At 44.1% G+C, this 18166-nt stretch overlaps 1 protein-coding gene across 8 annotated transcripts in view; it reads right to left on the reverse strand.

The window, feature by feature from the left end:
- EPB41L1 (erythrocyte membrane protein band 4.1 like 1) overlaps positions 1 to 17866 on the reverse strand; it is a 170274-nt gene extending 152408 nt beyond the window's left edge. For all 8 annotated transcript variants that reach the window (XM_056845513.1, XM_056845509.1, XM_056845508.1 and 5 more), the window contains exon 1: positions 17810 to 17866. The gene's annotated coding sequence lies outside the window, so the exon portion shown is untranslated. The remainder of the gene's footprint in view (positions 1 to 17809) is intronic.
- Positions 17867 to 18166: the final 300 nt, after the last annotated feature.

Genomic DNA, 18166 nt, shown 5'->3' on the forward strand with positions numbered 1-18166 from the left:
AACCCTTCCCAGAACATGAACACATAAAGCTGTCTTATGATCACTTGTATATCAACATGAATATTAAGCACTCTGGCAGCAACTCTCCTGGGTCTTGGGTAGAGAGAGGTCTTTCACATCACCTAGTACCTGCTCCCTCTGCTGAAGATGCTGGGGATTGAACCTGAGATCATCACTATACAAAACAGATGTTCTACCACTGAGCCACGGCCCCTCCCCACAACAGTAAAGGATAGTATAGATAGTCCTAAATGCCTAAGCAAAAAATAAACAAATCCTGCAATGGTCAATCAACTATCAGGCTGATGTTTTTTAAAGGTGTCACTCAAAGCCAACATTTTATCCTGCTTTCAACTGGATGAACATCTTTGGTGACTGCTTGCCAACGAGCACGGCTAGGATTTCAACATCAACGTGAAAGTAACTGCTCAGAAAGGTCACACAAGTACATGTTAGATTTGCCTCACAGGGGCAAGGACAAAGTGCTACATCAACCTCAATAAGATCTTTAGAGATCCGTGGCTAAAAGATGCTTTGGACAGGCAAGGCACCATCACATCATTACACAACTAGTATTGTGCCCTAGTGACAATAGATGGGATCATTCCATTACTTACCACCACACGCTGGCAGAAGAAGAACAGAGGGGTTCAATTCAGTTGTGTTTTTTTTTTTTAAAAAAAGAGATAAACTGTCAAGCCAATAGTGATTCCTAACAGACCAAAAGCCTTGGTTACCATGGCAACCCAGACAACGGCGCCTTATTAGCAGCGGCAGCAAAGGGATCTTGTGCAGAATAAGCTGCACTGAATCCATAATAGGATTACGACAGCCCCTTCCCTTTCTCTTTCTCCTCTTGTCCTTTCTCCATCAGAGATTCATGATTAATACATAATCCTCAGGTACGGGGAAAGCGGTTCTTCACATCTCGTACGGTATAGTGGGAGGGGATTTTATGGCGGGCTTCCTCAGAACCTAACTGGAAACTTAACTAGCAGTAAAGCAATCTTGTGCAACGGAGAGCCTGCCAAGCGTTTAGGCAAAAGAGAATGCTTTGAGATGGAGAACGGTGGGAGGGTTTGATGCAACTCCTCAGTCATTCTGATAGATGACGGGATCCAGCTCAGGGCTCCAAGTGAGTGCTCGATTCTTTTACTGCAGCTTGCCTTGGGAACCACAGATAACTCATTTGTGCAACAGCACAGCACTTAGTGAGAGGGTGCTCACCCCCAGTCAACTCCAAGGTATACCAAACAGACCTCCTTCACAATCTTGTTCCAACTACCCCACGTGGACTGTGGCCCTTGTTTACAAGCATCTCTGAGGCTGCTTAGTCCTAGAAACAACTAACAATATCAATTTCATTTGTAAAGAGTCTTTGTTAATTGGCATTCCAGGCAGTAACAATCAGCACTTAAGGTGCTGATTTAATACAACCAAGTTACTAATCCTACCATGTGCTGCTCTCCAAATGCCCATAAGACATATTCTTCTTTTTACTCCAGCTCCCACCATATAAATTCTCCAACTAGAACACTAGCATTGCCCTGACAGCACCCTCTGACCTTCACCTCTTATTTACACCATCATGATGTTACTGCCTAAACTTTTAGCCACTAAAGTCACTGATAGATCTACTCTCCATATTTGGATGCAGCAAGCCTCTGAATACCAGTAGGAGGACGAAGCATCAGTGGAAGGCTTTAGCAACTATGTCCAGTTTGTTGGCCCTACTGAGCAACTGGTTGGCCACGGCATGAAATAGGATGCTGGACTAGATGGACTACTGGTCTGATCCAGCAGGGCTCTTATATTCTCAGCCTAACCTATCACACATTGCTGTTAGGATAAAACAGAACAGGAAAGCACATGTATGTTGCCTTGATGGAGGAAAGGGGTATTCATGGCTATTAGTTAGAATGGATACTAGTCATGCTGCATACCTATTCTCTTTAGTATCAGAGGAGCATGCCTATTATATTGGGTGCGCTGGAACACAGGCAGGATGGTGCTGCTGAAGTCGACAACTCGTCTTGTTTGTGGCTTCTTAGAGGCACCTGGTTGGCCACTGTGTGAACAGACTGCTGGACTTGATGGGCCTTGGTCTGATCCAGCAGGGCCTTTCTTATGTTCTTGAACACCACAAAAGAAGTTTTTGATAAAAATGTGATAGAGAAGAAGGGCACCTTATCCACTGGATGTTTTGATATAAACTCATTTTGCTTGCTCTAACAGAGCATACAGCAACATTCACCAGTATGAACTTACCTTGCTTCTGTGTGCAACTCCTCACAGTTGAGAGAAGCAGATGTGTGAACGGGATTACTGACCACATATCTACTTCCAAACCACGTGAAAAGTGAAAAGCATATTCTTCCACATGTCTAGGTCTGCATCAAGCAAACCAAATAATTCTGATACATATGCTGTCTGTGGCATTTGACACTAAACACAATAGTTATTGAGGACTTTTGTAAGCCACCTTTCCATTTACACTCAGCAGACACGTGCTCAGAAATATTCACCAAATGTACATGAGTGCGCAGTGTAAGAGCAGAGGTAGAAGTTACTGCATCAGTGTTCACTTGCATGAGAAAGAGCTACAACATTATACAAGTTTGCTTTTCCAACAATACACTGCCCAGGCAAATAAGCTATGTACAGGCAGGAAAGAGCTAACTCATGATGCCTTTATACATTCGCATTAGTTTCACACACCCATCTATTTAGGTATTTATAAGATACTTTTCTCCCCGGTGGGGGACCCAAAGTAGCTTACAACTTCATTCTCCTCTCCTCTTACTGTTACAACCACTTGTTGAGATAGGTTAGGCTGACAGTGTGCAACTGGCCCATGGTCATGCAGAAGAGTGGGGATTTGAACCTGGGCCTCCCAGACCCTAACCTTGCACTCTAACCACTATATACCAAGCTTCTACATCACTGAAATCAAGGGGCATGCATTTTCCACTGTTAGCTAACCTCAGCGTGCCAACTTCCATGGACGTAAGAGATACTGGCTAAAGGCCTCATGGAGAATGCCATTTGGGGTACAAGGACAAGCAGATCACCCTTTATTTACAAAGATGTGCATACATGTAGACAATACAAAGGTAACAGAAGCTGAAATCCCAGGAAAGCTACCAGATCCCTTCGGCTTTCCTTCTGCAACAATGGCCTACTAGTATCTTCTGTCTGTAAAGGTCATTGTTTTACAATGAATGCATATTTTCAGGTTAACACTTCTTTCAAAAATTTTTTTATTTTAACCTTATTACTTCACAAAACAAAACATACAAAACAAGTGCGAACAGTATGAGCAAATGTTACCTGAATACAATTCACAACTCCCAGCCAATCAGACCAGAATGACATGAAGTTCTTACCATTCACTAAAAAGGTAAGTCTAGCCATCTTTTGAGAATTCATCTCCTGTTATTATTATCCTTTAGGAATAATAATTTGTCCTGAGTCGGTTAATAGCTACAGTACCAGAGATAAGAGCCATATTGCCACCATCAAGGGCTACACCCAGAAAACTCTGAAGGTGTGGTAGACTACTGTGGAGGTGTGGTAGAAGACACCATCCCAATGTCTTTTTCAGCTGAGAGACCCTTAGCTACCCAGCTGGAAACTACTAACATCAATGGCTAAGCAAAAAATCAAGAAATGAAACAGACTCCTGCACGGGACATATGGAATCCCTTGATTCTCAAGGCACACAATTGTTTAAATGTCAGCCAGCAAGTGGCTGGAGTGCTGAACTAGAATCTTTGAGACCCAGGATTGAATCCCCTCTCTGCCATGGAAGCGCACTGGGTGACACGGAGCCAGTCACCTACAGTCAGCCAAATCTATCTCACGAGGTGGTTGTTGTGAAGATAAAATGGAGGGAAGAAAGTAAGCAAAAATATTTACTTAGAAACAAGAAAGACAGGCAGTCACAGGCACAGCTATTCCCCTAACATTGCAACCCTAAGCAGAGTTACGCCCTTCTAATTTCACTGACTTCAATAGACTTGAGAGTACAACTCAGTTTAGGTTTGATTTATGAATCTATTTACATTCCCACACAGTAAAAATGGAATCTAATTAAAAAGTGTAATCTCAACTTCCTTCATCCTGAATAGCTTCTTCCCATCTCCACAGGTGAGAGCTCACGCTGTAAGAAGTCTGAAGATGGAGCTACGTGGCATAGGTGTCTTAGGTTTTCTGTAGCAGATGTATAAACAGCTAGGGGAGGGGATTTCGGATTAAATGCCAAGAGGTAAAAGCCCACTGCCCCATTTCCAGTCTCCCTCTTTACATGCCATCTGTTAAAAATGGGGGGGGGGGGAAACAATCACGGTGTGTGGTTAGGGTGGCCAACCTCCAGGTACTAGCTGGAGATATCCTGCTGTTACATCTGATCTCCAGCCAACAGAGATCAGTTCACCTGGAGAAAGCGGCCGCTTTGGCAATTGGACGCTATGGCATTGAAGTCCCTCCCCAATCCCAGCCCTCCTCAGGCTCCACCCCAAAAACCTCCCACCAGTGGCGAAGAGGGACCGGACAACCCTTTGTGTGGTTGTCATGGTTAGAGCGTCTGACTAGAATTTAGGAGATCCAGGTTTAAGCCCACTCAACGCCATGGAAGCTTGCTGGGTGCCCGTGGGCCAGTCACACACACTCAGCCTAACCTACCTCACAGGGCTGCCGTGAGGATATAATGGAGGGATAGAGCATGACATAGGCCACTTTGGATCGCCATTCAGGAGAAAGATAGGATATAAATGAAGTAAATACATAATTTACCACCCTGAGGTCATGTACCAATTGGGCATCCTGTAATTTCCCCATTATGATTCAGGAACTTGAGGAAACATATGAATAGATAACGTTCAAAATTATCGGAATATTGGAAATTCTGTTTTAGACAGGAAACTCAACAAGGTATGAAGAGCCTAACATAGGGAAATGTTTCGATAGCCTCTTAAACAAGGACTTCAAGCAAAACAAGGAAACAGACTTGCTATCCCGAAGGCACAACACAAGAACCGTTTGATACAGTTCATATTGCATCACAACAGATACATTTTTTTACACTATTAATGTTGTGTGACTATTACAATGGACTATGGAGAACACTGCGTGCTTTTGCTATTTAGCAGTTTCCAAAACGCTCAGCAACAATAGCTGCTGTTAGCCTTTTATTTTAGAACTTGACTAGACTGTCAGTTCCCACGTCAGTTCCCATTTGAGCAAGTCCTTAAAACAAAAGCCACCCGGCCTAAGCAGAAAGAAGTAGGAAGCTGAACTGGGAGAATTTTCGGCTGATTAGCCTCTCAAACATGGGGAGCAGCCTATACTGCCCATGATCTACATAGCATTTTCACCTCACAGGCGGTATAACAAAGCAGGATGTTCAAAAGAATACAAGTACATACACACTTACAAGCAATGTGCCCATCCTACAGCAGGCTCTCTTGCTTGTCTCCCATAAAAGCTGGAGAGGGGGAGGAGATTACAAACAAACGACATGGGCTTTTTTGGTGGCAGTACTCACCAGTACAAAGTACTGGCAACATTTGGGGGGGGGGGGGGCTTGGGCCTCGCAAGTCCGGGGGGCATTAATAGAAATCAATGCAACTTATATATGAATACAGCACCTTCTTTATACAAAATATGCACAGCAAATGACCACAGAGACAGGAGCAAAAAATGCCCTTCCAATACTGATAATGCCGTTGCGATAAGAGCACTAAATTTTGCCCCATGGCTCATTGGAGCCCTTCTACTTCGGTCCATATGGCTCATTAATCAAGCTTCTATGGAAGACAAAATGGCAAGGATCTCAACTTGCCCTCTCCTCAATCCTGATATTATTTTATTTCTTTATTTCTTCAAATGCTAGCAACAGGTGGGAAGAGGGGGAGGACTTCAACTCCCTGTGCTTCCACCTTCTGTTAAATCTGACGGGTACCAAAAGATGAAAACAAAGGACAGCGCCCTCCAAGGCTCTTTGAAGTATGCCTTAGCAAGAATTCCACATAGATGAAAAAACACCCAGAATGTTGCACGGCAGCTCTCTGACACAGGAGCGGACAGGAGCAGGACTTGGGGCCAAGCTACATAATACACCAGACATGTGCCAGGTCATAGGGGCAAGACCGAACTCACAGACATATATTGGGGCAACTCACCTTTAAAAGCGCTTATTTGCTCAGAGCTGCAAGGGAGGAAGCAGAGTGAGGCTTTTCTTTTGTCTGGCTCCATGTGTCCCTTGACACATGGCATCTTAGAAGGGCCAATATATATAGCTGTATTATATATATATATATATATATATATATATATATATATATATATATATATATATATATATATATATATATATATATATACATACACACACAGCTTGGCCCTTAGAAGGGGACTTTAAAGAGACAGCAGATGTGCCAATTAAACAACCAGTAAAATGTGCTTCATTAAATGTGTTTCTCTGCTCTCACAGACAACAGTAACCCAACTTACGCTGTGCCTCCTCCGAAAGGCAGATTTTCTAAAAGTGAATAATTTATAAAATGCATACACCTGCCAGGTGTTTGTCACCACTGATCTTGACAATAAGTTAATTTTTTCCCCATAGGGAACTAAAGGATATGGGTAGATCTTATCGGGAATTACTGTGAGGTAAATAAAGCCACAGAGAAAGGAATCTAGTATGTGTTAGAATTGCGTGTGCAAGGGGGAGGGGGCTGACGCCCACTGGTTTTCTTCTTTTTCAAATTAACTTGGACTGTGTTTTCCCAAGCGAATTACATCTACACCTTCCCACCAGAAAAAAAACAGCTACTTGCATCTACTTACTATTCAGGATTAACTGCTGGTCTCAAGGAAACTGGGAACAGACCGAGCACAGAAATTCCAAATGTTATCTGTTTTCTTATTGTACTACATCAGTGCTACAGCTTCAGAAGTTTTTTGGGGTGATGGAGATTTTAATCTGCCTCACTTTTTTTCCTCTTTAAAGCTCCTTCTGCAAGCCTGGTTGCATTCCCACATTTCCATGAAAAATCTACTTCTCTGTATTTTGCTCCAGAATGTGGATCAAAAGATTCACATATTGGGGCCATGCTCAGAATTAGCTACATAGATATTAAATAAGGTGAATTCTAAATGGAATGAATGGCAGGTAAAAGAAACCTGCTTTGGACCCAGGAGAGCTGCTATAATTCAGTCTCAAATATACCATTCTTGAGCAAGGCAATGGAATGAGTGGTGGCTGGACAACTTCAGGGATTCTTGAATGAAGCAGATTGTTTGGATCCATTCCAATCAGGTTTCAAGCCTGGGCTGCCCTGGGGGATTATCTGTGTCAGGATATGGACAGAGACAGTGTGACCCTGTTAGTTCTCCTGGATCATAGTACCTTTCTGGACTTCTTTTCAGGGTTAGGACTGGGAGGCACTGTCCTGCAGTGATGTTGGTCCTACTTCAGAGGTAGCTTTCAGAGTGTGGTGCTGGAAGACTCAGACCCTTGGCCTGTGGGGTTCCACAAGGTCCTATCTTGTCCCCTTTTTTAAAACACCTATGTAAAGCCTCAAAGAGGTCATCCGGAGATCTCGGCTGAGTTCCCACCAATATGCACATGACACTCTGCTCTATTTCAAGCTTCCAGCAGATCCCAGGGAGGCTGTGGAAACCAAACTGCTGGGAGCATTAATTGAGGTTGCTGTGTGAGAGGACAGTGTTCGAGGGTGAGTGGGTGCTTGTAGCCTGCTGGAGAGGGGTTTCTGATCAGTTCTGTGTATTCCTTTGTCTAGTTCAGGGATCCCCAACTTTTCTGAGCCTGCAAGCACCTTTGGGATTCTGACACAGTGCGGCGAGCACAATATAGGATTGCCAGGTCCATGTCCCCCGCCCTCCCCCGGGCACCAGCAGAAAGCAGGGGGGTAGGGTTGCCAACTCCAGGTTGGGAAATTCCTGGAGATTTGTGGTGAAGCCAGGGAAGGACAGGGACCTCAGTGGGGTGCAATGCCATACAGTCTACCCTCCAAAGCATCCATTTTCTCCAAGGGAACTGATCTCTGTAGTCTAGAGATGAGCTGTAATCCTGGGAAATCCTCAGGCCCTACCTGGAGGCTGGCATCCCTAGCCGGGTCCCCACTGGGGACCCCTGGTCTAGTTTGTTGGTGAGTGAGGAGGGTCTGTTTGCTTGGGGTTGATTGCTGGCCCCCTCCTTTGCTATGGCTGTCGAGAGGTGGGAGCTGTGGGCCTTTGAACTGTAAGGCTCCTCCCTCATCAGAGGTGTGAGCCAAAGAGCAAGAGCAAAATAGCCTAGAGATTGGGCCTGGGGACTTTATAAGTAGCTAAGAAGCTTCTACTTTGTTGTATATGTTACCCCTTTTGGCTTAGGTAGACATTTGGGTCAGGTCTGTCAGTTTCAAGTTAGATCAAACACTAAAAAAATTCTAGGATGAAGGAATCCACTAGGAAGGTGATGATGAATGCTCAAAGGCCATTTCCAGTCACCTGCAGGGAGTGCACCATGTTTGTTTTCCTCCCTAAGGACAAGAAGGACTTCACTTGTCAAAAGTGTAAGTTCATAGGGCTTTCAGAAGAGAAGGTTTGGAGCCTGGAGGAAAGGATTACTACTCTCCATGAGATCAAGGAAGGGGAGGATTTCATTAACAGAAGCCGTGACACCTTGCATAGGGATGGGAAGACCAGTCAAAGGGACAACAGAGTGACTGAATGCCCTAATGAGACTCCTCTGAGAGATACATGATCCCAAAGGCATCGAGTGAGACAGCACTCAGTGCCACTGGAACTCAGGAGCTGATTCCAGGCCCTTGCGGTGGTGACAGAGACGGAAACACTGCCAGAGGAAGAACCACAAAGACAAGAAAGACAGAGGAAGGAAGGCACGGAGATACGAAGAAATGGCTTTGGAAGGAAAGTGTTGGTCCTCAGTGACTCTCTGATGAGGGGTATGGAACGCCATGTGTCCAAGGCCTGACCCCCTATGTCCTGAGTTTTAACATCCAGGCAGTACTGCTTCAGCAGCATGAAAAGTTCTGTGGAGATCCATGACCAAATCTCTGGGGTTTCTTCACCTCAGTGCAGTCAGACTGGGCTGCTGTTTTCAATGGGGAAGTGGTACTGAGGGAGGAAGGGTTTAACCATCCGCCTCAAGCCATTTCACAAGCCTAAATGTTGTACCTTACCCAAACCATTAATTAACTTTCCCTCCATCTACCTGGGGGGGAACTATTAGACTAGGGAAGGGAGGTTGCCCAAATTCACTTAGCAATCCCACAGGGCTGTTTTGAATTTAAAATGAAAAATAAAGAGAGGTATATGCAATCACAGATCCTATCTCACGCCCTAATGATGTTGTGTTTCTTGGGAAGAATCGATTACAAGCAACACCTACTTCCTCTGAGCTACGAGGCCACAAGAAGCTCTGTAAAATCTTCACCTAAACTTAGAACAGATTTGATTAATACAGAGTCCGTTTGATAATGGAAAGCTTCCTAATCAATTGGGCAATTTCAAAAATGGTATCAGAAGTGACTGAAGCCTACACAGAAGAGAATAGAGGGAAATAAGAAAGAACTGAGAATGCAGCAGCAGCAAAAACAGCAAAGAAAGTGGAGGAGCTCAAGCTACCAGTGACATTAAACCTGTAAGCTAAGAAGTTAACTCGAGACTGGAAGGAAGGTATGGAAAGAAGAGATTAATTATATGTGGCTACTGCAATGGCAGAGAAAGAGGGAGCTGTGAAAATGAAAGGGTTATGGAACTTGATTAAACAAAAGGGACAGAGATGTACAGAGCATACCCTGGCCATAATTATGGGCTGTTTTGATGCTCACTGCCATGTCAGCACAGTGGAAATGTATACTTTTTCCACCCAGAATCAAGCGCCAGGAGAAAATACTGATTGCTAACAGCATTAAACTACCGCAGTATTCAATCAACTGAAATTCTGAAGATATTAAAAATCCATTGATAAGGGAGAACAGTGAGCAACCCAGGATATGCAAACAGCAGCATGGAGACTGAGGGAAACTGACAGCTTTGGAGAGAAGTTTGAAGATATGGAGGACCCCTGAATTATCCAAAGGTGGGTTCTGGATCCTACAGAATATTCTCAGATGGAAGGGGGGGTGTTGATTTCTCCTTCCCATTGGCGATCTCAGCCCCTGCTGTTCTTGGGTGTTCCCTGCCCCCAAGAACAGAATTGAAGGGGGTACTTTGGGCTGCAGTGGGAAGGGGAGGTAGGGAAACCCCATTCTATGGACCAAAGTTCTTTCCTCTTGAGAATCTCCACCAGATCCAACTGTCAGATCTAAAAGACAGAAGGCACTCAAGAGAGACGCAAGTACCATGGGAGGAAAACATGGAGGACAAAAAGAGAAGTGCCCATGCCTTGGGAGGGGGGGGGACCCTCAACTGTAAAAATTTTAATCATTTTGCATAAATTGTAACAAAGCAGATAAAAAGAGATCCCCAAAACCCATACTACTCTGAAGGTAGCAGATCAAATGATAAACACAGTACAGGAAAATTCAAGAAAGCACCAAAAACCATTGTATGGGACCAATAAAACTATACAATTCCAAGCTGATGACCACGACATTTGCTCAGAGCTTTGCTACCCAGTCAGAAGACTGTAGGAAATGACACAAAGCTCTTTTTTTCCTGCTCCATTCAAGAACCATTGGATTTTCCCCCCTCAACCAACAAGCAGGTTCCAAAAAACACATCTGTAGGTGTCTCGCTGAGAAACAGTGTCATATAATATAATCGCATGAATCATGAAAGAAAAAATTCTATTTGGTTTTTGAAATGACATGTAGAGACCTTATCATAGCAATGAGCTTGCAGTCCAGGCAGGGTCCTCTGAACGCCCCAGGGCTGAGTGTATCCATTTTCCCCTCCCACCTCAGGCCCTGAGTGCATCATGAAACTGCTGAAGTACAGATCCATGTTGTACTGGGAAGAAAAACAGTGCATGTAAGGAAGAGAAGATTCAGAAGGGGTTTTGTGACGTGATTAAGCGAGATGGACAATGCAATGGAGTATATAAAATACAGTGTGAAACCAGTTAAGATACCAAAGGGATCAGAAAACCATCCATGAAGCTTAATATATGCATACATCCAGAGCCCTTTTTAAAAAAAAAGGAAAGGAAAGGAAAGGAAAGGAAAGGAAAGGAAAGGAAAGGAAAGGGAAGGGAAGGGAAGGGAAGGGAAGGGAAGGGAAGGGAAGGGAAGGGAAGGGAAGGGAAGGGAAGGGAGGAAGGAAGGAAGGAAGGAAGGAAGGAAGGAAGGAAGGAAGGAAGGAAGGAAGGAAGGAAGGAAGGAAGGAAGGAAGGAAGGAAGGAAGGAAGGAAGGAAGGAAGGAAGGAAGGAAGGAAGGAAGGAAGGAAGGAAGGAAGGAAGGAAGGAAGGAAGGAAGGAAGGAAGGAAGGAAGGAAGGAAAGAAAGAAAGAAAGAAAGAAAGAAAGAAAGAAAGAAAGAAAGAAAGAAGCCGTTTCCCCTTATTTTTTATTGATAAGATCTGTCAAAACAAGACTGCAGCATTAAACAAAACACAAATTCTGGCATTTGGAGCTGGATGAAAAACCAAGTTATTTGACAACATTTGCTACACTCCTTGAAGATACTGTTGGCTAATACTGCCCATGGGCATCCATCCCCCTGTGAAGTATTTTTTTTTATTTAAAAAAAAACCTAGACTAACAAATGTTGACAAGAATCCCAGCAATACTGGATTATGTAGAGATGGGAGAGGGAAATCACCTAGAGTAGGAGGATCATGAATTTCTAAAGAATTATTAGTATACTTTATATCTGAACTTAGACAAATTTGAATTCCCATATATAGCTTTCCTGTGGCATAAAAGATCACCCAGAAAATGAAAGAACTATGTGAGATATGCCAAGGCCTCATATGCAGCTGAAACGTCAAGATGAAATAGACAAAGCAATAAGAACAATTTGATTGAAAAGGGCCCCTAGTTACAACAGCAAAGCAGCAACTGATGCTTCAAGGCCATGCACTGAGGATGAGGGTTCCATGATATAATGAGAACAGCCAGTTGCACATGTGAACAGAGCCTTGTCAGAAACGAAGGAAGGCAATGCCCGAGCTGTTACAAGCAGCAAGCAATCCTGATTGAAACATCTCCATTCCATCAGGTCACCCAGGGTGCATAGTAAAAAAAAAAAAAAAAGTCAAGGTCCCCTGTGCAAGCATCGGGTCATTCCTGACCCATGGGGTGACGTCACATCCCAATGTCTACTAGGCAGACTTTTGTTCACTGGGTGGTTTGCCAGTGCCTTCCCCAGTCATCTTCCCTTTACCCCCAGCAAGCTGGGTACTCATTTTACCGACCTCGGAAGGATGGAAGGCTGAGTCAACCTTGAGCCAGCTACCTGAAACCAACTTCCGTCGGGATCGAACTCAGGTCATGAGCAGAGCTTGGACTGCAGTACTGTAGCTTATCACTCTGCGCCATGGGGCTCCTGGGTGCATAGTACATGTATAAAAATCCCACATATTTCTAGAAAACATGTGGGAAAATCCCCAACTCTGTGTATCACAATGTCTACAGCACACAATGATTCATCAGCAGACGTACAATGCCCAGGTCAACTACTAACCACTGCCCTGAGACTGAGACCTGATGTTAGCAGATATCAAAACAAGCATGCCTATCGAAATCAGCTATGGCGGGCCAGGTGATAATTTAAAGAAGAACCATTCAAGCGGTACAAGTAATTACCCACAGTAGAGATTCAGCAAGAAAGCCTGTACCAGAGACTAATGGTATTAAAGGGCTAGACAGAAACAGAAGACTGAACAACATTCTTCCAAATAAGAGAAGGGTTGTTTGTTCAGAATGTCATTACATTCTGGGAAGAAAGCCACTATACCACAAGCTCTTTGAAAGGATGTCATATACTAAGAGCAATCACTGTATCTGGAAATTAAAGGGTGTGTATAACAGGACACAGAGGGCTATGTGAATGACTAACTAGGGACACTAATGGAGCAATGCGGGCTACACAGGTCCCTGGAAGACAACCAAACCAAGGAAACATTGTTCAGCATAATATTCTAGAAAACGATACTGAGCAAAAGGAACAGCTCATCATTATTTTTCATCTACACACTATTTATCCCAGTTTTCAGCCATACCAGAGGAAGGAGAGAGTGCACGCACACTGCATGCATTATGGGCTACCCGACACATTGTATACTGATAACGGGCTGAATTTTTTCAGGGAAACTCTGAAAATTCAACAAGGATTCAGACTCTATGATATCCTGATGTGACAGCAAAGCAAAATTGGAAATAAAAACAGCTAAAACGTTTTGGTGGGGAGGATGCACTTGGAATTTCACTTTTTTAAAATGGAAAGTGCTAGGAGATGCAGAATGGCATGGAACCTACCACTCCCCTCAACGAAGTCTGAAGCCTTCCGGCAGCCTAAGGAGCCTTCCTTCAACTCAAGTGGCTCTTCCGCTGGTGGAAGTAGTAGTGCATCTCACGGGGAAATCATTTGAGACATCCCATTCCTCTGGCCTGGGACGAGAGAGGCCACCAACCGAGAAACTACTACAAAGCTCAGCCTTAAAATAAATCCTAAAGTTGGTTAACTCGTTTACACGGTTTTAATGTTGTACATCGCCGAGAGACCCTTTGGGTGAGCAGCAACTAAACAATCTACTAAAATAAGTAGAGGGATTTTTTGATACTTTTAAGGGAAGACTTCCTATTCAATCCCCAATCTTAACACACTGATGACCTCAGCCAGTAACAATATTGTCAGATTGTTTGGCCATTTATCCTGTTGGGAAATCCAATGAACTGCAAAAACCAAAGTTATCTTTTATATCCAAAGTTACAAGTTCCTTGTATGTATCTTCACCAGCAACAGCTTGAGCGAAAGACATAATCTTAGAAGAAATATACCCAAGAGACTCTGCTATACCCTTTATCTCTTTCCTGTTTTATATACACACACAGCAGCAGGCTCTACATGATATTCATAAAATAGGTTATTATAGTAGTAGTGCTGAAGCTATAGAATGAAACCAGAGAGAGATAAAGGCTCATATGCACACTGGTAGGAGTAGCACTGTACTCCTTGCAAGAATTCTGAAAGTATTTATCTAAAATAAACACTGTCTAGGTGGCACCCTAGATCAGGGCTTACAAACCAAGCTTGCCCTAAAGCAGGGATTCTCTTATTCTCCCTCCCACTTTTTCATAGGACAGCTCAAACCCACATCCAAGCTCAACCAGTTTCTGATTCAGATCCGAGGTATGGTCTGAAGGCAATTGAACAGATCCAGTTAAGTCGGTCTGGGCCTAGTTAGTGCCTGAAAGACCACCTTTGTGGCGTCTTGAGTTCCACAGAAGAAAGCCAGGATAGAACTGTAAAATCAATAACTGTAATGTGTATATACTGTAAAGGTCCCCTGTGCAAGCACCGGGTCATTCCTGACCCATGGGGTGACATCACATCCTGACGTTTCCTAGGCAGACTTTGTTTACGGGGTGGTTTGCCACTGCCTTCCCCAGTCGTCTACACTTTACCCACAGCAAACTGGGTACTTGTTCTACCGTCCTCAGAAGGATGGAAGGCTGAGTCAACATTGAGCCAACTACCTAAAACTGACTTCAGTTGGGATTGAACTCAGGTCGTGGGCAGAGCTTTGACTGCAGTGCTGCAGCCTACCACTCTGCCCCACGGGGCTCTCTACCATGTGTATATTAGCACAAATGATTTGGACCTCACACTTTTTGAGGTACGAGTCCCCAGGTGATCAGAATGAGCATACATTCTTCCAATCACATAAAACAAAATGTGTGCGCAAAAAAAAACCCCTCTCTCTTCATCTTATGTGTGAACTCTTCTTGTAGATAAGGATGAAATATAATGTGGCATAGCCCCCCTCCTGGAATGCAAGTGTGCCTGGCACAGGATTTCAGGCTCATTCATTTCACAAAATCTGCGACTTGGTCACAATGTCTACATGCAACCTAAAACAAAGGAAACAAGCCTAGGGCAATAATTTCCACTACAGCAGGGCACAAGGAAGCCAACTGCTAATTTTGCACATGTTCCACCCATCGCAAAGCTGCAGGATGAAAAGCAGACCTACAAGGAAATCCATCCTTTCAGAACCAAGTTCAGGCCCTCTGGCTTCTACATTCCTCCCATGACAGCTGAGAATGTGGGGCAGACTTACTATTTGCATTACAGTTTTTGTGGTAGCTTTTCTATGAGTTCCCCTCAGGCAGAGAGAGGGTGCCTGTCAAATTACTCCTACTGCAGATGTACATGGCATTCATACCTTCAGATGGAGACTACTAGTGCTGTACAAACTGTAAAATTTAAGCAAAAAAAAAAAAATACTTCAGCCGTAAGACCTGCAGTCAAGTACAAATTACAGGAGATTTGACAGTTACTGCTCTTAAGGTTCGCTGTACTTCTCATACATCCAAAGATCGTGAAGGCAGAGACCTCCCTTCTTGTATCTCTCATGTCATTCTATTCCCCCTATAATTTTAGCAAAGACTTCCTGTATTCCTCTGTTGTTGCAGTGGGGGAAAACAAGCTAGAAATACCTGCAAGAAAGAAGTCGCAAAAGCTGCGTAAGAGGAAGGGTTGTGGCTCAGTGGCAGAACTTCTGTATTGCATTTATCTTCCTAAAAGGGTTACCATGATATAGAAAGGACAGTTCCAGGTTTTGGAGAGCCATATGTAGACTGTGCCCAGGTCCCCTCTCCTAGAATCATAGAGTTGGAAGGGGCCATAAAGTCCATCTAGTCCAACCCACTGCTCAATGCAGGATCAGCCCAGAGCATCCCTGACAAGTGTTTGTCCAGCCTCTGCTTAAAGACTGCCAGTGAGGGGGAGCTCACTACCTCCCTAGGTAGCTGATTCCACTGTCAAGCAACTCTTACTGTAAAAAATTTTTCCTACTATCCAGCCAGCAATTTAAGCCCATTATCACAAGTCCTATCCTCTGCTGCCAACAGGAACAGCTCCATGTCCTCCTTTTAGTGACAGCCCTTCAAATACTTTAAGAGCGCAATCATGTCCCCCCCCCCAATTCCTCTTCTCCAGACTAAACATTCCCTGCACCCTCAGCCTTTCCTCTTAGGGCTTGGTCTCCAGGCCCCTGATCATCCTCATCACTTTCCTCTGTACCCCCTCGATTCTGTCCATATCCTTTTTATCAACCAGGCAGTCCTTATGCCTCCCTTTCCACCCACCCATTTGCATGCCTCCCACCTGACTGGACACTCTTCCCCTGCCCAGAAACCCTCCTGTGCTCACAGCTGCCTGGACCACGTTCATGCCCTTTGCCTGACAGTGCTGGCTGGAGCATGCAGCTGGCAGTGTCCGTGCTGCAGCCACCAGGGGTGCTACTGCCATACACCATCTGCATGCACTCCCCCATCGATGATGGGAAGCCAGGAGCTTGGGTGGTGGAGCACCTGCAAGTGAATGGGTAGGAAAGGACAAACAGACAAGTGGCAGAAGATGTCCACAAGTGGGGTGCGGTCAGCAACAGTGAGACCTGCCATAAGTGCCAGCAGCTGCCCCCACTTCAGGGTATGCTGACGCTGACCCTGAGAAAGGATCCACATTGCATGTGGCTTGGGGGTTCTGATGATACTCAAGTGGAAGGAAGGAACAGTACCGTGGCAACTCCAAAATGTGACACTGAAAGGGCCCAAAGGGCCACGCAACAGTGCAATACGTCAACAAGGAAAGCAAATCTTCTATTTATTGGCACCAATGCATGTGCAGACACACTGTTTCTTTGGATGGCTCAAGATGCATTGGTCGAAACCCCAGGGTACATTGCACTTGGGCAGATGCAACTTGCTGTAAAAAGGCATTCAAGAAGAACGAGGAACACTTTTTTGCAAGGAGAACTGAAAAATAACTGGGACTTTACCACTTGTTTTTCTTATGCCTGCCCAGCTGTGGAGCACAGATTGTACCTTCAGCTTGTTCCTTGTGTATTTAAACAATCATGCACAATATTTCCATTTCAAAGATGAGGATTATCTGCCCCCAAGGGAAGAGGTTTTAGTCAGAACATGAATACTGGACATACCTTCAGTCAATTTTAAGCTATTACTACAAACATTGAACTTATGCAGTATCACCCTATTCTCTGCACATTTTTGTAGTGCAAGGAATTATATAAAGAAGCTTCAGCCTGTACCAAGATGGAAGATCATTATCCTCCCTGGGTTACTCCATGGAGACATACAGCACATGGGGTAAGATTAGGTTAAGACTGGCTGGTTTGAAATTCCCATATTACTCATGCATTTCATGCTCAAAACAGAGAACCAAAAGGGGTTAACAAAAAGCGATCTACAAAAACCCCAGGCTCAAATGACACACAAGAGCAGCATTTGCTTAAATCTGAACTTCCTTCCTACACTTGGTGACTGGAGCCAGGTTTGCCCTGTCATGTATTAACTGGAGCCTCGGTATCAACCATCAGAAAAGAAAAAGTCCAACTTTATAGGATAAAACCCCCAGGACCAAAAGATTTCAAAGCTAACACCTTGCAGCACTACTGGCAAACATACCAGACGAGAGAAAGTTTTAAATACTGGTGCTAAGAAAAAGCTATACAAATTCAACAAATAATTTTTTAAAGTACAACTTAGGATTTAAAATGTTAGGGAGACCACTCAGCCTTGTAATTGCCACTCAAAAAAGTGGAACCTGCAGGTCTACTAATAAGCACTAGGTGCTTTGACAGAACTCACCCAGACTCAAGCTGCTGTCCTGGGCTATTTTATCTCCGTAAAAGCACCGTCCAGGCCCTAAAAGGAAAAGAGAGGGGAAAAAACGTGAAATTTTCCTGAAAGATCAAAGTTATGCCACTGCAACAATGCTTCCTATTTACTTACAAAAACTGGGTTTTCTCAGATACTTCCTTAGAATAAAACTCCACATTTGGCAATCCTGTTTGCTATGAGCAGATCAGTGTTTCTTACAACCCACATGGAAGTGTGAACCAAATCCTTAAAACACCCATGTACATTCACCACGGTGCCATGGCGCAATCAGATATGCATGTACGAGTGTTTAAAGAAACTCACTGATAATTAATGCTCGACGGG

Source organism: Euleptes europaea, chromosome 2 (assembly GCF_029931775.1).
Source record: "Euleptes europaea isolate rEulEur1 chromosome 2, rEulEur1.hap1, whole genome shotgun sequence".
Taxonomy (NCBI): Eukaryota; Metazoa; Chordata; class Lepidosauria; order Squamata; family Sphaerodactylidae; genus Euleptes; species Euleptes europaea.